The following is a 24,703-nucleotide window of genomic DNA, read 5'->3' as shown; positions in this document are numbered from 1 at the left end:
ATTTCATTAATCAATAATTATTTAGATCATTTTTAAATATGGTTTCATGTACCTTTAATTTCTTCATCTGAAAACAGCCTGTTCATATCCTTTGATCATTTTGTCAATTGGGGAATGACTTATAATATTATATATTTGAACCTTTTCACTGTATATTTTAGAAATGTCTTCTTTTTACAGAAACTTTTCAGAAATTGTTTTCCATCTATTTCCTTCTTTCTAATATTTGCATTGCTTTTATTAGTTCAAAAACTTTTCAATTTAATTTAGTGAAAATCAGCCAATTAGCAATTTATAATGTTCTCTATTTCTTGTTTGTTCATAAATGTCTCCCCTCTCCATAGATTTGTCAAAAAGAATATTTCTTGTTCTCCTAATTATTCTATAATATCATGTTCCATTTCTAAATTCTGTACCAAGTTTTACCTTGTTTGGGTATATGGTGTGAAATGTGTGGCTCTGCATAGTTGTTGCCATACTATACTCCAGCTTTTTCTAGCAGTTTTTGTCAAATAGGGAGTTCTTATCCTAGAAGCTAGTCTCTTTGAGTTTGTCAAACAGAGGATTACTATAGTCATTTACTACTCTTTCTTTTGCATGTATCTTTTTTTTTGGGGGGGGGGCTTTCCAAATAGGAAATTTATTTAAACAGATCAAATAAAACTTGTGCCTCCTCGCCTCTGCACTTAGAAGAATGTATTGGGCCTCTTGGTAGTAAAGCGTGGTTTGTGCTGGCGACGCAGAACTCTGTGGAGCAGAGGGAACTTGATTTTGGAGTCGTGAAACTGCTTGACTGCCGTTCGGCGGCACTTGCTGGCAGGAATTTCTTCCACTTTCATGATCTGGATGGAGTGGGCTCAGTAGCACTGAGTGACGGCACCAGCAGTGGTCAGGTCTCTGTACTCCCTGTACATGTTGTGGGTTCCACTCCTGGAATCGCAATGCAGCCAGATGTCAAAATTTTTCACCCTAAGAGGGGACTTTTCAAAAACCTGTCCGCAGTATATGATTTCTCCAGAAGACTTCTTCATCTTTTTCAGCTGGGAGACAAAGTACCAGAATAGGGACTTTGCTATGACATGGTTAGGAGCAAAGATCCGCATACGATAAAGAGGCGGCATTGGACTCTTGGGAGTAGACAGGTATCTTCCAACTACCTTGTACTCTCTCAGAGTGCCCTAGGCCTTCATGGTGCTGCTGCCTCTTTTGCATGTATCTTAATAGAATAGTTGCTTACTCTATTATTTATCCAGTACTGGATAGTTTTGATGATTGGCTGTTTATAATTTAGTTTTAGATCGGATATAGCTAGGCTACCTTCCTTTGCAATTGTTTTTATTATTTTCCTTGATATTCTTGTACTTTTCTTGCTCCATATGAATTTTGTAGCTATTTTTTTCTAGCTCGATAAGATAATTATTTAGCCGTTTCATTGATATGGCACTGAATAATTTAATTTGAATAAAATTGACATTTTTATATATATTCGTTCATATATATTATATAAGAAATTGCTATTTTTCATTTGTTTAGACCTCACTTATTTATGTGAAATGTATTATGTAATTGTGTTCATTTAGTTTCTTAGTTTCCCTTGGGATGCAAATAGCCAAATATTTTATGTTATCTTCAATTACTTTAAATGGACTTTTTCTTTCTATCTCTTGCCCTTGTTATTTATTGTTCATATATAAAAATATTGATGATTTATGTGAGTTTATTTTATGTCCTACTACTTTGCTGAACTTCAACTAGTTTTCTTAGAAGATTTTGAAGGATTATCAAATTAAGGTTTCACAAATGCTTCCTTGTTGCCAATTCTGATTCCTTAAATTTATTTTTCTTCTCTTATTGGTTAACATTTTTCATACTATAATGAATAGTAGTGGTGATAGTGGGTATCCTTATTTTGCCCCTAATCTTAGTGGAAATGTTCCTTAGTTATCCCCATAATACATAAAACTTATTATTGTTTTTAAATAGACACTGCTTATTATTTTGAGGAAAACTCAGTTTATTCCTATACTCACTAGAGTTTTTTGGATGCTATACCACCTGCTTGCTCCATTTACTATAGTGTCTTTTAAGAGGATAATGGTCTTTATCTTTTTTTAATGAGATCTATTTCTGCAACTGCTTTATCTGAGATAAGAATCTTTTACTTCAGCTGAAGTATAATATATCCTGCTTGAAATTTTTACCTTTACTCTGTATGTATCTACCTGCTTCTTGTAGCAGCATATTGTAGGATCCTCATCTTTAATCTACTCTGCTATTCGCTTATGTTTTATGGGAGAATTCACCCCATTCACATTCGAAGTTATAATTACTAAGTCTTTATTGCCCTCCATGCTGCATTCTCTGTGTTTGTATTTTTCACTTTTTTCACTTTATCCATATACCCCAGTATTTTGCTTCTGAATACCACCTCCTTCAGTGTGTTGATCCCCTTATATACAACCCCCTGCCCTTTGTTCCTTCTTCCTTTCCATCCTTTTATCCATTCCTCTTTTCCTCCCACATCAGCTTTTCCTCTCTTCAATCTTGAGAGGTAAGATACATTTCTAAACTTAACTGAGTCTGTGTATTTTAATCATTTTTTGAGCCAAATCTGATGAAAGTAAGATTTAGGCATTTCTCACCTTCTCCCTTCTCCCCTCTTTTGCAATAGGTCCTCTGTACCTCTTTATGTAACCTAATTTACCCCATTCAATCTCCCCTTTCCTCCTGTCACTTTACTGCCCCAGCTTTTCAAGAGTCACAGATTAAGTCATGAGTGTCAGTTAGTGTTCATGAGACTAATGACTGTCCATGACTTCTGGCTATGTATATTCTCTATAAGAGAGTTACAGTTCTCAAGAGTTATGAGAATCTTTCTCCCAGGTTGATATATAGCCAGTTTCATCTTATTGAATAACAGTTTTTTTTTCTCTTTCACCTTTTCATGTATATCTTGAATCTCCTTTTTTGAAATTAAAATTTTCTAATTAGCTGTTCTCTTTCCATCAGGAAAAGTTAGAAGTCTCCTATATCATTAAATGCTCATCTTTTCCTATGGAAGATAATGCTCAGTTTTGATTGATAGTAAATTCTGGGCTGCATTCTAAGTTACCATGGTCTTCAGAATATCATATTCCATATTTAATCCCTTAATATTAATGCAGCCAGATCCTGTGCAATCCTTATTGTGACTCCTTGTTTCTTTTTGGCTGCTTGCAAGATTTTCTCTTTTATCTGATAGATCAGGATTTTGGCCACAATATTCCTTGTTATTTTCATTTTGGAATCCCTTTCAGGAAGGCATTGATGTATTCTTTCAATAACTATTTTTCCCTCTGCTTCCATGATATAAGGGCAATTCTCCTTATATATATCCTGAAGTATCAAATCAGGCTTCTTTTATTCTCAATGTTTTCAAGAAGTCAAATGATTATTAAGTTGTACCTTCTGCATCTATTCTCCAGGAGAGTTGTTTTGCAGATAAGGTATTTTACATTTCCTTACATTTTTTCCTTCTTTTTTTTTTGGTTTTGTTCAAAAGAGTCTTGCCTTATCAGTTTCCACAGATTCCAGTCTTATTTTAGAGAAGAATTTCCTTCACTGACCTTTTGCAATTTCTTTTCCAATTGGTCAATTCTATTTTTGAAGGAGTTTTCCATTTGCCCGATTGTGGTTTTGAGAGAATTATTTTCTTTTTTGCACTTGTCCAACTGTATTTTCATTTTCATGTTGTAAGATGATAATTCTCTCTTGCACTCCTTTTCCCAGTTTTCCCAATGGATTTTTAAAAACCCTTTCTGATCTTTTCTAAGAAGTCTTTCTGAGCTGGAGTCCAATTTATATTCTCCTCAAAAGTTCTAGATCTCTCTGAGTTAGGATCCTTGTCTTCTAGGTAACTTCCAGTTGACCCCTCTTCCACTGACTTTTCTTCATTTTCCTAATATCTTGCATTGGGTGAGGGGCTGCTTTACACACTTTTAGTGTTGAAATCCCTAGAGGTTTTGGTCATTTGCCTTGGCAGCTCCAAGTGGGCTGGTCAGTAGGGAATGTTAGATACTTTCTCTGGAGAGTCTTTGATCTTGACTACTGGCCCACTACTTTGTGTGTGGGGGGGGGGGAGGGGGCAGTACATCAGGATCCAAGTTCTCCTCAAACAATGTGGGCTTGTCCTTTGGGCTATATAGTTAATCTCCTTAATCCTCACTTAGCACTGGGTGGGATCTGATGCCCACACTTGAGCCTGGGATCTTGAGATAGTTGTTATTGTGTTTGTTCTGGGAAGAGTCACTTTTACCCACAGTATTGGGGAAAGGAGGGGACTCAACTGAAAACATGGGAACTCTGCTGAAAATACAGGGGCTCTTTATCCTGGTCTTCCAGACAGGTAGAACAGACCCAGATTTATTTCTAGCCACACTCTGGAACTCTATCCCCTACTGCAATGGAATTCTTCTTCTGGCCTTGCTAGAAATTTCCTGCCCACCACTCACACAGTCAAAGCTTCCAGGGATATACTCAGATTAGTCCCTGGGCCTTATCCAATCTCCTTAGCACTAGTTCTCTGCTCTCTGTGCCTGACTCACCCACATTCCCCTGAAACTCAACTTCTTGGTAGATATTGTTCTCCTAGGTTCTTTTCTGGGATTTGTGTATCCAAATTATGTTAACAGGTTTGATTTATATTAGTTCTGAGGGAAAGGCAGGAAAGCTTAGGACAGCATTTGGCTGCTCTCCACCATCTTGGTCAGAAGTCTGAATTATCACTTTAATTTTTCCTCCTTGCTATTGATTTCGTACTTTTCATTTTTTGATACTAGTATTTTGATATTCTTCCTTCATTTCTTTTCTAATTAGATTAATAAAACTTGTATCTATTTTATTGTTTTTCATAAAAATTACTATATTTATTAGTTCAATGGTTTTCTCATTTTCATTTTTATTGATTTCTACTTTGATTTTAAGAATTTCTAATTTGGAATTTAATTGGGTATATTTAATTTCTTCTTATTCTAGCTTTTTTTTAATTAAAAATTTTAGTTATTATGAGTTTTACAGTATTTCCCCCTAATCTTACCCCCCCCCCCCATTCCCCACAGAAGGCATCAGCTACTCATGGATAGGTAGAACTATTCTAATAAAAATGACAATTCTACCAAAACTAAAGTACTCGTTTAGTGCCACACCAATCAAAATTCCAAAAAAATAATTTAATGAGTTAGAAAATGTCGTAAGTAAATTCATATGGATAAATAAAAAGTCAAGAATTTCAAGGGATTCAATGAAAAAAAAGTGCAACAGAAGGGTGTGTAGCCCTGCCTGATCCAAAATTATATTATAAAATATCAGTTATCAAAACTGTCTGCTATTGACTAAGAAATAGAGTGCTGGACCAGTGAAATAGACTAGGTGCAAAAACAGGAGATGATTATAGTAATCTGCTGTTTGATAACCACAAAGAGTCCAGCTACTGGGATAAAAACACTCTTTGATAAAAACTTCTGGTAAAATTGGAAGTTAGTAATGGAAGAAACTTAGATTAGACCAATACCTCACACCTTATACCAAGATAAGATCCAAATGGATACAGGATTCAGACAACAAAACAATACTATAAGCAAATTAGGATATCAAGGACTAGTTTACCTGTCATATCTATGGAAAGGGAAGCAGTTTATGACTAAGAAGGAGATGGAGAACACCACTAAAATCAAACTAGATGATTTTTATTACATTAAATTAAAAAGCTTTTGCAACCACTGTAACCAAGATCAAAAGAAACATAGTAAACTGGGAAACAAACTAATGTTTCTGACAAATGACTAATTTCTAAAATATACAGAGAACTGAGTCATATTCTAGATTTTTTTTTAGTTGCAAGACCAATATAGTTATCACCTCTTTGTTTTATTTGTATAAATATTGAGAGATATATAATTCCCACAAAAAACTGCTTTGGCTGCATCCCATATATTTTCCTATGATCTCTCATCATTGCCATTGTATTATATGAAATGGTTATTTTTTTGTTTGATCAATAATATTTTAAAATTGGCTTATTTGTTTCCAATTAATTTTTGGTTTATCTTTCAATGACATTTTATTACCTGTGATTTTTATTCCATCCTGATCTATAAGGCATCCATTTAATTTGTTAGCCTTTCTGCATTTGAGTGCAATTTTTTCATGATCAAGTTTGCTTGAACATAGCATGTTCTGCATATAAAAAGCTTTATTCCATTCTATACTGTTCAGTTATCTTCAGAGGTCTATCATATCTACATTTTCTAAAATACTATTAAAGCTTCTTAATTTACTCCATGCTCATATTGTGGTTAGATTTAGTCCCTGGGACTAAATTCTGACAGAGAGTGATTGAGGTTTCCCTTTTATAGTTTTACTGGCTATTTCTCCCTGTAATTCATTTTCCTTCTCTTTTAAGTATCTGACTGTTTTATTACTTGATATATATATATATATATATATATATATATTTATAATTAATAATGATATTAGTTCATGGGGAGCTAGGTGACACAGTGGATAGAGCACTGGCCCTGGAGTCAGGATCATCTGAGGTCAAATCCAGTCTCAGACAGTTAATAATTGACTAACTGTGACCTTGGGCAAATCACTCAACCCCATTGCCTTAAATAAAATAAAAATTAAAATTGATACTTATTCCTTATGTATGCTGACATTTAGTATTAGTTTCCTTCCTTATCCCTTTTAGTGTTATCTAGTATTGCTTTTGCTTTATCTAAGATCAATATTACTCCCCTTGATTTTTTTAACTTCCACTATAGCATAATATATTTTGCTTCATTTTTTTACCTTTACCCTATGTGTATTACCCTCTTTCATTTGAATTTATTTTAAACAACATTTTCCTTTTATGGGAGAGTTCATTCAATTCACATTTACATTGAAGATTACCATTTCTGTATTTCCTCCATGCTCTCTTCTACCTCTTTCCTTAGTGTTTCTTTCTGCTCACAATGAACTGGTCCCTTTCTCCTTTAAATTTTCTTTTTGATTTTTAATTTAACTTTACTTTTAACTTTTGCTTTCACCTTCCCTTCCCCTTTATTTCCTTTCCCCCTCCTACTTACATGCAGGGTAGACTCGATTTTAAACTAATTGGAAATGTATGGTTTTCTCTCTTTGTACCAAATCTGTTAAGAATAAGATATTCTTAGTGTTCACACCCTCCCTTCTTTTCCTCAACTATAATAGATCTTTGTGCCTCTTCATATGATATTACTTATCCTCTAATGCCTAAACTTTTACTAGTATAATCCTTCCTTTCATGTTTTTAACGTTGTAACCCTGTCTTGTACCAACAACCCTTCTGTCAAAAACTACTACTACTTTTATCTCTTCTGATAGAGGTAAAATTCTCAAGGGTTGATTGATTAATTGTTAATCTGCATTGCTTCATAGTCACTAAGTATACTCTCCTCTTCTGTCCCATTAGAAATACACTTCTCAACAGCCATAAATAGCCTCAAATTATGATCAGTTTATGCCACTTTTTTTCAATGAATGTCTATAGATATATAATCCTCATGAGCTAAAGTATCAGGTAATATGAATTCATCTCATGATCTATTTTTATCCAACCCCTCTAAGTACACTCTCTTCCTCTTTTGCAATACTATTACAGCTCTCGTTAACTAAAGTATTGAGTTCACTTTCTCCATCTATCCCTATAGTACTACAGCTAGAGAAATACAAACCTATTTAATTAAAATATCAAGTACACTTTCTCCCTCTGTCCCTATAGTAGTACAACTATAATACTACACCATATTGACTAAAGTATGGGAAAAACAGAGCAAAACAAGATAACTTCATGATCTATTGATATCCAGCCCTTCTAAGAACAAGGTCTCCTTTTTTCCCCTATTGTATTGCAACCCAAAGTTTACTTAAGTATTGGATGTACTCCTTCCCTTTATCCCTATAGAAGTTCAACCCTCCTTAACTAAAATATAGACTCTACTCCTTCTCTCTTCCCTATTGTAATAAAACCCTCATTAACTAAAGTATCAAGTAAAGCAAGATCAATTCTTGATTTATTTATATGGTGAATATCTATGTACATTCTTTCCATCTGACCCAATAAAATTACAACCCTTATAAGGAAAATCACTTCATAATCCATTTATACCCATATCCTCTAAGTTCAAGTCCTCCATATATATTCAGCCCTCATTAGCTAAAGTATTGACTAAAGCCTCAACACTTTAATGGTTATCCATACTCTCTATTAAATATATATTTTTAATCTATCCTAAGAAAAATACAATTTTCAAAATTTAATAGTATTTTATTCCCTCATAGGAATTCTTCCAGGATAATAATTTTTAAATAGAATTTTTCCCTTTCTATTTATCTTTTTACCATCTCTTGAATCTTATATTTGAAGATCAAATTTTCTCCTCAAGTTCTGGCATTTTTATCAGAAAATTTTGGAAGTACTCTATTTTGTTTAAACTCAGTCTTTCCCCCTGAAAAAAGATGCTGAAATTTGCAGGGAGATTCATTCTTTGTTATAATACATAGCCCCTTGCCTTCCAAAATACCATATTCCAATGCTACTTATCCTTTAATATTGAAGTTGATAGCTCCTGTTCTTTGTATTTAAATTGTTTCTTTTTTGACTGCTTGCAGTATTTTCTCCTTTATTTGAGAATTCTGAGATTTGGCCAGAATATTCCTTGGGGTTTTTCTTCTGGAATATCTTTTAGGAGGTGATCAATGGATTCTTCCAAGAACTATTTTGTCTTCTTTTTCTAGATTAGGCAGTTTTTCATGAAAATTTCTTGAAAGCTATTTTCCAGACTTTTTATTCATTGAGGCTTTCAGATGAACCAATAATTTGGAAATTATTCTCCAGTTTCTTTTTTCCAGGTTGTTTTTTTCTTCAATTTTAAGGTTTTGTTTGATGAAATTTTAGTATTTCATAGAGTCATTGGTTTTCATTTGTCCGATTCTGATTTTTAGGGTTTTATTTTCTTTAGTGAGGTTTTGTGTTTCCTTTTCCAATTGGTTAATTTTACTTTATTTTCCTTTTCCAGTTTGATTTTGCTTTTTGATAAGTTGCATTTCTTCTCTAGTTCATCACTTTACTTTTTGATGATTTATAATATTTTTCCAATTGTTCATGTTTATTTTAAAAGGAGTTGATTTCTTCAGTCATTTTTACATAATTTTTCTTCATGGTTCTCATTTCCTTTTTTTTTGCATTTTTCTTCTCCTCTCTACTTTGGTTTTAAAAATCATTTTAGAACACTTTCAAAAGATTTTGGATTTGAGGATAATTAATAAACTCCTTTGAGGTTTCACATATAGGCAATTTATCATTACTTTGTTTTTCTGAGATGACATTTTTATCATCCTTATAAGAATAGTAGTTTTCTATGATTAGCATAATATTTGGGTTTTTTAACTGAAATTTATATTTGAGCTCTGCTCCTGGTGTACAGGAGTATAGCCCTAAACTTTTTGTGCTAGCACTGTGATATGGTCCCTGGCTTATCTCTTGTCAAGGTGTTACCTGTGCAACTTGCTTATACAAAGGTTGCTTCCTCCTTCATGCTGAAGCTTTGCTAAAGCAGCCCTTTTTTCCTAGCCTATTGCTATTTGTGGCACTAGCATTTCCAGGGTTTGGGCTTTGCTTTTTGATCTATGTTTGAAACACTCATCATTGTCCTACTGCCCAACTGGCTTGTTGAACTGGGATCTGAACTGTTCTGCTTAGAATCTCCTGACAAATTTTCTGTTCTCCCACCTATGCTGGGCTATGTTCCTCGACAATATCTTAAGATCACAATATGTTTAAATAATTTTTGTTTGTATCTGTAGCTTTAAGGTCCACTTAGATCATTTAATTCATTTAAAGTTATTTTGGTAAAAGTTCTGGAAGTTTCCTTCATGTCACGGTCTTGAATATTCTCAGAAGTCCCCTTTTCTACCCCTGATTCATCACTGAAGCATAAATGTTTTATAAACTGAAGCAAAAAATATTTTCCTCCAGGCTTTTGCCTTTTCTCTTTGTGTAACTCTCGGCTTCAAATGTGTTTCTTGTAAACAACACATTGTAGGATTCTGGTTTTTACTTACTGTACTATCTACTTGACTTTATGTGAGTATTCATAACATTCATTATTATAGTTATGATTACTAATTCTATATTTCCCTCCACCTTATCGTCCTGTTCTTTGCACTTGTTCTCTCCTTTCACTTATCTTTCCTTACCCTTTGCTTCTGCTTGCTACTTCCCTCAATCTATCTTCCCCTCTATCACCCCCCTCCTTTACTTTTGCCTTTCTCCTTTTACTTTTCCCCTATTTTTTCTATCACTCTTTCCTCCCCTGCCCCTTCCCTCCTAATTCTCAGTAGGGTAAGATAAGAGTCTATACCCAACTGAGTGTAGATATTATTTCCTCCTTGAACCAAATCCAATTAAAGTAAGGATTCAAGCAATTCTAACCTCCCACTTCTTTCCATCTTCTGTAATAGGTCTTCTGCATCTTCATGTAATGTACTTTACTCTATTCTCCCTTCCCCTTCCTCCTGTACCTGTACAATCATTTTTAATGTCTTATTTTTATGATCCTTTCAAAACCAATTAAACTCCATATTTTCTGTTGAATATGCACTTTTAGAGCATATAGACCAAATCATTCTCAAGCATATAGAGAATACAAATCTCAAAAATTATAAGTATTTTCCTCCCATGACTTATGTAAATAATTTTATCCTACTACATAACATTTTTCTCCTTTTCCCCTGTTTATGCTTTCATGAATCTCATGTTTGAAGATAAGATTTTCTATTCAACTCTTGTCTTTTCATCAGGAACATTTAAAAGTTGACCTACTTTGATAAAAGTTCATCTTTTTTTTTTTCCAGAACTAGTATGCTCATTTATTTTTCTGAGTGTTTGATTCTCAATTGTAATACAAGCTCCCATGCTCTCCAGAATATCATATTCTAGGTCCTTTGATCCTTTAATGTTGATGTAGTAAAATCCTGCATAATTCTGACTGCGGTATTTTAAAATGTTGCTATCTGACTCTCAGTATTTCCTCCTTGACCTGAAAATTCTTGAATTTGATAACAATTTTCCTTGGTGTTTTCATTTTGGTATCTCTTTCAGGACATGGGGGATAACTCTAGTTCTAGGACAGTAAGGCAGCTTTCCTTGATAAGATATTATCTATGCTTTTTTTGCTTGTGTCTTTTCAAGTAGTCCAATAAATATTTAATTATAGCTCCAGGATCTATTTTTCAGGTCATTTTTTTCCAAGGAGGTATTTTATATTTTTCTCTAATTTTTTCAAATTTTTTTTTATCAGACTAATTCCTAATGTCTCAAAGAGTCATTTGCTTGTCCAATTATATTTTCCAAGGATTTTTAAAATTAGATTTGCATCTCATTTTTGATTTGATGAATTCTATTTTAAAGAGATCTTTTCTTTAACCAGCTGCCCAATTGTAGTTTTTTTATTTGATATTTTATTTTTTTCAATTATTATGAAATGCCCATTTGTATTTTTAAAGGATTTATTTTCTGCATTCAATTTCTGTAGTTCTTATTGTAAGATTTTGAATTTCTCCTACATTTCTTTTCTCAATTTTTGTACTTGATTTTTAAAATCCTTTTTGAGCTCTTCCAAGGACCCTTTTTGGTTTGGATGCTAATAAATATTCCCCTTTGAGGTTTTATAATAGGACTTTTTTTTTCTGTCATCATCTCCTGAAATATTGTTTTATTCTTCTTGCATTCAAAGTACCTCTATATGAATTTTTCTCTTTCTTTCCTTACTCATTTTGGACTCTGCTTCCCCAAGCATCTTGTGTTTTGGGCAGGATCTGCTCCCAGACCTTCTTCACAGACAACACTAGTTGCTTCCTCACTGGATTGGGGCCATCCAATCCAGTTGCGCTGACTGAAGAGGGGGTCTAGGCTCCAAGTATTGAAACCCTGTCCATTGTCCTGCTGTGCCATTAACCCACTGAGTCGGGATCCAGGAGACTTCATAGCAGATTCTGCTGTGGCTAAGAGCCTCTGGCTGGCCTCCTATGCACATTTCCTTCACTGGCCTCAACCTACTCTCTGAGTTGGGCCGCACATCCCCTCCATTCCAGTGGGACCAACCTTTTCTGATGTCCTTTCGAGATGTCTTAAAGATGAAAATTCACTAATCTATTTTCTAGTTTCCTTTGTTCCAGACACCATTTCAAGACTTGATTTATGTTGTTTCTGAAGGAAGACCAGGAAAGTCTAAATAAGTCCCTAGTTTCTCTCTGTCATCTCTTCTCCACTCCACCACTATGTATTGTATCTTTTAAAAAAGTTTTTTAATGATTTTTGGAGGAGAAAGCTTGCTTTATGCTATGTGGAATACTAGATAATCCTACTATCAGGGCTCAGGACAAAACACAAGACAGGAAGGTAGTGGGATTTCGAGTACTACCAGAGTGTATAGCCTCTATCACATAAAATATGTATTTAATATATGTTCATTGATTAATTAGTTGTCTATAGTGTCTGTATCTTTAAGAGTTCAATAATGGCAGAGGACAATAATTTATTTCACTGCTGAGAAACAGGGAATAATGGAGATTAGATCAAGATTTTGGGTCTCTGAATAATAGACTTACTATTTATTTTTCCCCCTCCTTAGACCCTGGATTAATTCAGATATGTAAATCCAAAATTACTCTTTTATTCTCCATTTATTTAATTCAGTCAAATTCTAGAGCATATAAAAATGTTTTGCTATCTTTAAAAATTATATATATATATATATGTGTGTGTGTGTGTGTGTGTGTGTGTGTTTATTGTTTTTATTATTATTATCAGCATTAGTGGTCTCTTTTAATTATTTTCCCAAAGCAATGGAATTAAATGATTTGCCCAAGGTCACACAGCTATTTAAGTTTTTTAAGTGTCTGAGGTAGAATTTGAACTCAGGACATTCTGACTCCTGGGTCAGTGTTCTATCCAGTGCACCATCTAGCTGCCCCTAGTCTCATTATTGTTAATGTTTCTTTTGAATGGAATATATCCTATCAAGAGTTGTATTCCAGCAATGACTCACGCCACTTAGTATAAGTGATAAATAGTTTTGAGTTTAAATGTTCCTTATTTTAAATGTCATGTTTATTTTGCACATGACCTTGAATGACTAAAATCACATTGTTTCAAAAATTCGGCTTTGGTAAACTTTTTTCATATTATTTAATATTAGTTAAGATGAATTTGCAAAAGAGTGTAACCTAGTGGAATATGTAACAATTTAAAACAAATAACATACAATTTCTTAGAACTTGTACATTTCAAGTTTTTCTTTTTCTTTTTAGAGAAAGACTAAGAAATGTTAAATAACTATTTTGGAAAATGTAAAAATAAAAAAAGAACTCTGAAACTATAAATAATGAAACAAATATTTGATGTATTTAAAATGAATGATTTTTCAGTGAGTGAAAATTTATTACTAGTTTACTAGACAGTTTTTGAGTAATGTTACCATGAGAAGACTATAGCTGGAAAGAATAATTAGGAATACCATAAATTAGATACCAAAAAAATATTAAATTTTCTTTTATAGTCATAACAGTCATATAAATTAATTTCTAAAGCCATCCAATATAAAAAATACATGAAGGCCATCAAATATTCCCATTACGTTTTCTGTACCACCCATAAGGGTGTTGGACCTGACATGTAAATGAAAAAGATGAAAGAAAATAAGGTTTTAAAAGTCATTGGAATAACTTTCATAATGTAATTGCTTATTTTAGTTTTCAGTCTTCTATCTTCTTCCTGATATTATTGAGCAAACTGTATTTAATACAGACCAAAATAGTGCTTTTCATCTTATAAAAAGATTATATGTTTTTTAGAATCATAATCATGAGTATTTCCCAGCTAGTGCTTTCAATGAATAATATTGTTCCTGTAAATCTCTATTGTGAATTTGTCTTATTAGTTATATGTCAAATTAATGTAGCATGGATATATTAAATTAAATAATATGTATTATAAAAAGAAACCTGAAAGAATAATATTAATTAATTGTGTTAGTTTGACTTAATTTTTCTAATTTGTAATGCTCATTAAAATAATGAAACTACTTGACCCCAAATCTGTTACACTGAAGTATGTTAAACTATTCCCAACTTGACTTAATAAGGCTAAAAGACTAAAGAAATAAACATGTCTTTAAAATGAAATTAAAATTGAGGAAATTAATATTGTATTGGAATAATTGAAGAAGAATTCAATTGTGAGATAGGAGACTAATGTTGACCTCTCCATTTTGCTTTTAATTTCTTTGGACAAATAATTTCACCCCTTTGTGTATTAACTTCTTTTTCTTTAAAATAAAGCCCCATATAGATTGATTAATGATTCTTACCCTTCTACTATTATGAAGCTTTGATTCTGAGGCTATTGTTTTGGCTTGTTCAATAATGAATAGTAATGATAATATTAAATAACTGGTACTTTTCTAATGTTTTCAGATTTGCAAAGTGCAAAGGGTAGATTATGTGATTTGATCCTTACAACTCTTTAAAGTGAATGGAATCATTGCCTCCATTGTACAGGAAATAAAAGGTCAAACTGAAAGTGATTAAGTAGATTACCCAAGGTCACTTAGTTAGGAACTGGGTAGATATATAATATGAACTCTGGTCTTCTGAATCCAAGTGTGATGATGATGTTTGTCATTTGTTCTCAAAGAAGAAATCAGGGTTATGATTACATGACAAGCAAGTAATTTGGATTTGAGTAAGGAAGTGCTAAATCACCAGCCTCACTTCCCCTCTGGAACCATCTGGACTCAGTGACCAGATATGAATCAGGATTATTGGAGGTGACCCTATATGTGAGAAAATCATGGTTAAGTGACTTACTAAAGGTCACAAGCTAGTAAGTGTTAAATGTCTGGGGTAGAATTTGAAATCAGTTCCTCATGACTCCAGGGCTGGTGCGCTATACACTGTACCATCTAACTAAATCTAAGTCTAGTACTTTTTCAACACCAAAATTTAGTTGCCTTATCTGAATATAACAGGAGGACCTGAGCTAAAATCCAATCTCAAATATTTAATAATTACCTAGTTATGTGACTGTGGACAAGTCACTTAACCTCATTACCTTGCACCCCCCCCAAAAAAAAGAAAGAGATATCTTGTGCTGTTTCAGTGTTAGTAATCTGCTGTTTGTCTCTGAATTATGAAATAAAAATAGGGGAAAAACACAAAAACATATCCAAATTTGATGCCAACTATGACATTATGACATGTATCAGAGAGTTTAAAACATAAGTCTTAGCTTTTTGGGTCTTCCACTATTATTCTTAAACACCTTAGAGATCTTTGCATTAAAATATATTTAATCTTTTAAAATCTACTTAGGTTGTAAAAGAAAAAGAATGAATTAATTATTTTACACTTGTCCCTTTCAAACCCATCTACTTAAGAATTATACTACAGATTAAATAATCTCAAGTCATAAAAAAGGAAGAACTATGTTTTTTTAAGGATACAAATGTATGAGATCATTTACTTTTAAACTTTTTCTGTCTGTGAAAGGTCTCAGTAGAAAAATAAGAGATTTCTACCTGCTCCTATCTGTCTCACCACAAGTGCAATCAAATAAAAAAAGTTGATCTAGAATTTGTTTTGGCAAAATGAGAATTAATAATTTCACAAATAAGTTATTAATCCTTTCATAAAATATATCTTAATATTATAAGCATTCCATGTACTCCACTAATAAAACAGTGACCATACTTTGGGAAAGATTGAGCATGTTTAAATTTAGTTGGCATCTATTTGACTTAATTAGATTTGCAGTTATTGTCTTTATCCCTTAAGTTAAGTTTATATATACAAGAAGTGTCTGAATGTTAGAGAATTTTAATGTTATGTTTTAAGCTTTGTTTTGACTGGAAAACATTATGCATTTTACCTACAAAATGTCTGATGTAGAAGACACATTAGGAGGATCCTCAGTTGAGTATCTATGTCAGAACATGGAAAATAATTACATAATCAGAGGCAAGAATGGATTCTAAATATGGTATATTTATTTGTTCAAAAGAAAGTTGTAACATATCCTGTGGCACATTTTCCCAGGCCTTAAACAAACAGGCTAGTTTGACCCTCATAGGTAGTTTCTAGATATTTTTACAACCCCCAAAATTTTGGGATGATTTTTCTACTACACTTGTCCTTAAAATTTTATTTCCCTTAACCATGGTGATAACTAATTAAAAACAAGTAATCAGTCTTAATTAATTTTCAGTTAAGGATATTCATGAATACCCTAAGAACAATGAATATAAAATATCCTCCCCCCCCCAAGGTTGTGGCACACTATCCCTACAAGTACAAAAAGAATTTAGTGAAAAGTTGGCTCAGTGTTAGAGAACATATTGTAAAGGGGTTGCCTAGCAGCTCCTCTGCATTATTCAGCATGGTTACACTGATTGTAATATGCCATTTCTGTTTGAATAGTTGTAGAATCCTTGAATCTTCCTTTCCTCAGTACCTGGAATCAGGAAGACTTGAGTTTCAATTCTGTCTCAGTCACTTACTAGCTTTGTGATGCTGGGAAAGTCTCAATTATTTTTGCCTCAGTTTCTCCATTTATAAAATGAACTAGAGAAAGAAATGATAAACCATTTAAGCATTTTTGCTTAGAAAACCAAAATGAGTGCCTGAAGAGTCAGATATGACTGAAAACAATTGAATAACACCACCAACAACAATACCTAGTGTTTTTGAGGAAGCTAAGTTTTTAGCCCCTTTCAAATTCATAAAGTCTTCCTTGATGTAAAGTGCAGAAAACAGATTCCTGAACTCTTTCATAATCCCTGCCCCAAGCAGTTCCCTATCATGAATTTAGCATCTTATAAGCTGCTTCATACTTGGATGTCAAAATTCAGAAACAACTTACTATTTCATAAAAACCCTGCAACGAATGACTAAATTTTCTTAGTCAATACCGGTATACTTCCTGTGGAATGTGACTGCATTTCATTCATTGGATTATGTCAATATTTTCCCCTGGTCTATTGATTCAATAAGGATCTCTAGGTCTTATAAACACCTAGTTCTTATCTATTAATTAATTGAGAAGATATTGGTGTTTGTAATCATTTATTTCATAGTATAAAATAATTCTGTTTTTGTTGCACTTTGCTATCTGCTCGGGAAATGAAGAGGATACAAGGAATATATATGTATGCATGTGCATATGCCTATATAATTATGTATATCTCTGGGTGCACATTTATTTATGCATGCATACAAACACATATATAGACTTAAATATCTCAACTATAATATAGTTCTTTCTCTTCTTCCTCTCTACTATATCTATTTTGTTGTACATCTAGCATATCAAACTGTGTCTCATCATCTTGGAAGAAAGCATTTTTTATCGTATTTCCTCAATTTCATCAGACTATGGTGTGGTTTCCAACCCCTAACCAATATACATCATGGAAATGCTAATCACTTGGAGAGCACAACATAATTTTTGAGCTACTACTTCTCAATTCTCATATTCACCAACTAGACTTGTTTCAAATCTTAAACATGCAGTCATCATTGAGGAAGTAAGCATTGTGGAGAAAGTGAGCATTTTTCTTAACATAATTCATACAAACTGTTGACTAACTACCATCAACTTAAAGGAAAGTCAGGTTGTAAAACCCCCTCACAAATGCCCCTTAAATTGCAAAACAACTAGAATGACTGTTTTTTTGTTTTGTTTTGTTTTGTTTTGTTTTTTAGATTTTTGCAAGGCAATAGGGTTAAGTGGATTGCCCAAGGCCACAGGACTAGGTAATTGTTAAGTGTCTGAGGTCTGATTTGAACCCAGGTACTCCTAACTCCAAAGCCGGTACTCTATCTACTGTGCCACCTAGCTGCCCCTAGGATGGCTGTTAATTCAACTTCATAGCTTTTTTTTTCCATGTCAGAAACACTCCCTTTTCAAGTAAGAATCTGACAATTGATTCTTCATATGCTTTAGCCATACTTAATAGAAGTATAAAAATAACTAAAACAAAAACAATATTATTACTGTCAAAGTACTTGATATTGTGAAGTAGTTGAATATTATCAACCAAAATTTTAACAGTACAACTTACATTAATGATACCTTACCAAATGCTCTGTCACTACACCATTAGATTATATTTTATTTGTCACTAAAATCTTTGATACTTTAAAATGTGAGCTCCTTAAGAACCAGGAATGTCTTACTTTTATCTTTGTGTCATTTGCCTATTTAGCACAATTTCTCACAGCTTGTAATTAATAAGTGCTTTTTGTGATCATTCATTCCTTTTTTTTCTCCCACAATTACCATGGATAGGTCATGATCAGGGTATTTCCTGAACAGGACATTTACTATTCTGGGGTTTAATGCAAGCAGTAGTGCAATATATCATATTATTCCCCAGTCCTGTTAAGCATGCTTAATATACCTGGCTATACTTCTCTTTTAGATCACACTTCTTTCATAAATATTCAATTGTCTGTGAAGGAAGGTAAAATCCATTAGTTTTATTCAGAACTTCAATGAACCATTTGTTCTTTGTTTATACCAAAACTACTCTACATGGATTAATAATGCTAATTTCAAAACCCAATAATTTATGCATTCATATTTTGAGCTTGCCATGTCTTTCATTTTTGCAATTAATTGTTTTAATAATGGAAATTCTAATTACACTATTCATCAGAATTGCTTGCTGTGAAATTGTAGGGAAAAAATAAGAACCTTATAGATAAAAAAAAAAGAGAGACTAATCAATGCTGTCATTCCTTTGGAAAACTACATTTTCTGAGATGAACTAATAGTTTTATTTAATTTACTTAATTATGGGGTGGCTATTTTTAATGTGATGGATATGTAATTACTATAAAATTTGCAAGTATATACTTATACTCAGTTTTGAATTTCAAGTTTTAACAAACTGAATTCAAAGCATTTAGAATTAGATATTACAGAGTTTATATTGTCTTTAGTCTAGCACCCCCCCCCATCTAAATGATCAAATCTAAGGGTCAAGAAGTTAAAAGACTTTTTTCAAACTTAGACAGGCAGAGTGGTTATTTTCTCATTGTCTATGGAATTCAAGTCCTTTGATTCTAAAATTTGTATATGAAAAGAACATTTATATTATATAAGATATACTTAACTTATCTTAGAGTTGGACATAATCTTTGATGTAAATTAAAATGACTTTCCATGGTAAATAACAAAGTTGAAAGGAGCAGAGCTAGTCTTTGAACTCATATCCTCTGATAACATCACCAAATCCAAATCCAATTCTTTACACAATGTCTTTAAGGTATGTGTGTGTGTGTGTGTGTGTCTACATACATATATATATATATATATATATATATATATATATATATATATATATATATATATATATATATATATACAGATCATATATGCAATGTATAAACATGTCTAGCCATACTATATATATATATATCACATCTCTACATTATAGATATATGATATTCACATGTCACAATAAATTAAAAGTATGAGATGTTACAATAAAATACATTTTATACAATGCATTATATTAATTTTGCTTATATATTAAATATTGAACACAAAATATTTGCAATACATTTTACATAAAACCTACATAATATATATGTAATATGCATACATGGATTTTTCTGCTATTAAACTCTTCGTTTGTTGAAACTGAAACTGTGATTTCTTTGTCATAGTGATTTTCACTGAATCTTTTCATTTTGAAGACAGATGGGTATTCATTCTTCAGTGGAAAGTATGAAAGACTTACCATTTGTGCCAAAAGATTAAGTGATTTTTTTTTAGGAGCATATGGTAGATGTTTGAAGATATATGGTTCTTCACCTTTCCAATGTAGATTAAGCTAGTTCCTTTTGTAAAAACTGGGGAAGTTATGTCCAATTTGCTTTTTCCAAGAGAATAAGATTCAAAGTGCCTATAAATCCATTCATCTTTCTGTTTGCTTCAGCTTATATTACAATTACTTTTTGTTCATCTAAGTGCATAGAGAGGCCTTCTCAAATGGAGTCAATTCTCTTTAGATTGGGACAAAGGAGCATCTAATGTTTCAGGATGGCCATAAAGAACATTAGCAAAGTGGTGCTATGATTATGCCATTCTCCTAAAAGAAGGTCCTATAAATCTATAATCTAAAGGGGCAAAATATAAACTCCTTTATAATTTAAAATTCATTACAATCTGCCTCTAACATACTTTTTTCCAAATAAATTACACTACTCTCTATCACATAATTTATGTGCAACCAAACTGGCTTATTGTTTTATTTCCATGCGTATTTCATTCTTGTTTCTGTGGCTTAGGATACTTTTTTTCCTCCTTGTTTTTACAAGTGTAGAATCCAGCTCCACTTAGAAATTCCCAGAACCACACAATGTCTTCTTTGATACCTCCAGTTATTAATAAACTCAAATTATTTTTATGTCCTTTGTAATTTTTATACAATCCTTTCGATACTTATGTTGGCCTACATACCTAGACACATTCAAATGCACACATAAACACACTTGCAAAGAATTAAAGATATTTAAATATTTCTATCATTATAAGTTGTTTATATCTTATATCTTATTTTATTTTCTCAATGAAATATATAGATAGTTTTCAATATTCATTTGTATAAAATTTTCTACCTCCTTACATTCCCTTCATATCCCCAAGAGAATAAACAATCTAATATACACTATGCATGTACAAATCATATTAATCATTTTTCCACATTGGTTATGTTATGAAAGAAGAAAAATGGTTGGAACAGTTCACTGAGACATCAAAAATGAACCAGTGCAGTGTCCTATTTTCCCCAATCCCATCCAACATTTATCATTTTCCTTTCATGTCATATTAGCCAATTGGATAGGTGTGAGCTGATAAAAAAAAGTTGCTTTAATTTTCATTTCTTCAGTTAATAGTGATTTAGAGTATTTTTAATGTATAATTGGTTCTTTCTGTATTTTAAAAATGAGGTTTTTTTTATCATAATCACTTTTGTGCTGATGAGCAGTGTATTCTCAGAATGGTTGTGCAAAGCTAGAAAAATTCTAGATTGTTTTCATAAAACCTCTAAATAGAACCTAAAATGACAGAACCCACAAAAAATAGAGTGAAACAAGTGCTCAATTCAAGATAGCATGAAAGTACTGAAGAAAAAAGTCAATTTATATTCCTAAAAACTTTGGGTTTGTCTTCACAGTTAGACTCCCAAGTTTTTTATGTTGTCTACAGTTACTTTAAATGGAATTTCTGTTCCAATCACTTTTGGCTGTACTTTATTGGTAATATAGAAATATTAATGATTTCTGAGTGTTTATCATATATCTTGTTAAGATAAAAAAGCAACTTTCAATGAAAAAATATTGAATAATGTAGTGATAGTGGACATCCATCCCTGTTTTATCCCAGATTTGATTGGGAATGCTTCTAGTTTATCTACATTATGTAAAATGGTTGCTGATATTTTTAGATAGATACCACTTTACCATTTAAAAAAATAGTTCACATAGTACTTGAATGAGTTGTTCTTTATATCTTTGGTTAAATTATCTTGTGAATCCATCTGGCCTAGGAACTTTTTCTCAGAGAGTTCAGTGATGATTTATTCAATTTTTTTTCTCAAATGCAGTTGTTTTTTTATTTCATCTTCTGATGAGGGCAATTTATATTTTTGCAGACATTTGTCAAAGTAACTTGGAATATCCGACAACTGATATAAAGTTGACTAAAATAGGTCTGAATTATTACTGTAAGTTCTTCTGTATATGTGGTGAATTTCCCATTTTCATTTTAGTTACTGATAATTTGTTTTTCTTTCTTTTTTAATCAAATTACCAAGTGATTATCTAATATTGTCTTTTTTCATAAAATCTACTTTCAATTTTAGTTATTAATTCAATTATTTTCCTACATTCAATTTTATTATTCACTCCCCTTTTTGGTATTTGAATGGGGGTATTTAATTTGTTTTTTTTTCCAGATTTTGTTTTATTTGAATGCAAAATTCATTTATCTCTTTTCTCTATTTTATTCATTCAACAATTTAAAGATATAAGATTTAACTTATTCCATAAGTTTTGGTATATTGTCTCAATAATGTGATTGTTTTGGATAAAATTGTTTATATCCATGATTTGTTTTTTGATTCACTCAGTTTTTAAAGTTAGGCTATTTAATTTCCAGTTAATATAAAGATTTTTCTTTATTTGATCCTTTATAACATTCAAATTTTATTATCATGATCTGAAGAGATTGCATTTAAGCTTTCTGTCTTTCTGCATTTAATTGTAAGGGTTTTATGCTCTAATAAATGATCAATTTTTGCATTAGGGTGAATGAGACATTAAGAAAAAGGTGTAATCCTCTCTAACCTCATTCTCATCTATAAATATATATGTATATACCTTTATAAATTTCTCCAGATATCTACACTATCTAACTTTTCTAACATTTTATTCACCTCTTAAACATCTTTCTTATTTACTGTATGGTTATATTTATCTAGTGCTAAAAGAAGAACTTTACAGTATTCATTTAATATAATTTGGTTGACCATTATCTTCCTATAGTTCATTTAATTTCTCCTCTAAGAATCTGGATGATATATTATGTGGTCCATATATATTTAGTACTGATATTACTTCATTTTTCATGATAACTTTTAGCAAGTTGGAGTTTCATTCTTATCCATTTTAAGATCTATTTTTGTTTTTGCTTTCTCTGAGATCAGGATTGCTACCTCTGCTTTTTTTTCCTTTTTAACTTCATCTGAAACATAATATATTTTTCTCCAATCTTTTGCCTTTATTCTCTGTCATTCTGTTTCAAATGTGCTTCTTGTAAACAACATATTGCAGGATTTTGAATTTAATCTACTCTGCAATCTACTTTCATTTTATGAAAGAGTTCATCCCATTCACATTTCTGCTTATGATATGAAAATATATTGCCCTCTATATCATCCCCTCCATTTGTTTTAGCTCTACTTTCACCAATCCCTCCTCATCATTGTTTTGCTTCTGCCTAACATCTCCCTCAATTTGGTCTCCCTTCAAACAGCCCAACCTCCCATTTTTCCCCTTTCCCTGCTTATTACTGTCCTCCATTTTGTCTTCCCTTCTTTCAACTACTCCTGCCCTTCCCCCTTTCATTTTATAATGCAGTGTAATATCAATTTCTAAACAAAGATAAGTTTTTTTATGTTATTCCCTTCTTAAGATAAATCTGATTTTAAGATTCAAGTAATTCTATCCCCTCTCTTCTTTCCTTTTACTTTAATAGGACTTTTATAGATCTTCATATGATGCAATTTTGTCTATTTTGCTTTCCCCTTCCTTAATCATACCTTAATTAATTTTTATATCATCACATCAAAATCAATTTAAGCCCACAACTTCTGTGTAAACATGTTCCTTATAATGGAGATACAATTATCAATAATTATAAATATAATTTTACCATTGAGGAAATAAAAATGAATATTATTTTATGACTTTTTTTGCTGCTAGCTTTTCCTTTTTATGCATGTGTTGAGCCTTTAACCTGAAGATCAAGTTTTACTTTCAACTCTCATCTTTTCATTTGGAAAATTTGAAGTTCCCTTTTTCATCGAATGTCCATCTTCTCCCCAGAAATAATGTGCCTAGGTTTTCAGAGAAGTTGATTCTTGGTTGAAATCCAAACATCATTGGCCCCAGAATATCATATTCCAAGTCCTATGTATTCCTTTCTGTGACTCTGGTATTTCAGTAGTTTCTTTCTATAATACTTTATCCTTGACCTGTTAATTATGAATGTTGACAACAATATTCCAACATATTTTCATTTTGGCAGCCCTTTCAGAAGATGGTTCATGTATTCTTTCAATGATTAACTTACCCTCTGGTTCTAGGATATCATGATAGTTTTGCTTGATGATTTCTTAAAAGATTTTATTCATACTCATTTTTGATCATGGCTATCAAGTAGTCCAATAGTTTCTCTCTTGAATCTGTTTTCAAGTTAAGTTGTTTTTCAGATGAGGTATTGTACATTTTTCTATTTTTTTCATTTGAAAAAAATTTTGCTTGACTGAAACTTGATGTCTGATAAAGTCATTAACTTCCACTTGCCCAATTATATTTTTAAGGAATTTCTTCTTTTTAGCTTTTGTATCTACATTTGCATTTCACAACTCTCATTGAAAGATATGTTCTGATTTTCCATTTACCTAATTCTATTTTATTAAAAAAAGCACTGTTTATTTTGATAATTTTCCCAGTCATATTTGTAATGGAGTTGTTTTCTTTATCCAATTTCTGTGCTTTCTTTTCCAAGCTATTGATGTTCTCTTGCAAAATTCTCATTGCTCTTCCCATTTTTTTATTTGAGTTTTAAAATGCTTTTGATCTCTTTCAAGAGGACTTTTTGAGTCTGAGATCAATTCAGTCTCCTCTTCTTCAAATTTAGACATTTGTCCATTGTCCTCTGCTGAGATGGTGTTTTTTTCTTCCTTCTCATGATAGGAGCTTTTTATGTTTAGAACTTCCCTTTGTTTCTTCAGTTTTGCCTAGTGTGTGGTTTTAAAACTTGAACTAGGGGCATCTAGGTGGCACA

The 24,703-nt window shown here is 32.0% G+C and overlaps 1 pseudogene; it reads right to left on the bottom strand.

The window, feature by feature from the left end:
* Window positions 1–621: 621 nt before the first annotated feature.
* Window positions 622–1,190, bottom strand: LOC141518105 (large ribosomal subunit protein eL20 pseudogene; annotated as a pseudogene).
* Between the last annotated feature and the right edge of the window lie 23,513 nt (window positions 1,191–24,703).

Source organism: Macrotis lagotis, chromosome 1 (genome assembly GCF_037893015.1).
Source record: "Macrotis lagotis isolate mMagLag1 chromosome 1, bilby.v1.9.chrom.fasta, whole genome shotgun sequence".
NCBI lineage: Eukaryota > Metazoa > Chordata > Mammalia > Peramelemorphia > Peramelidae > Macrotis > Macrotis lagotis.
This window is presented reverse-complemented; position numbering and strand designations above follow the sequence as displayed.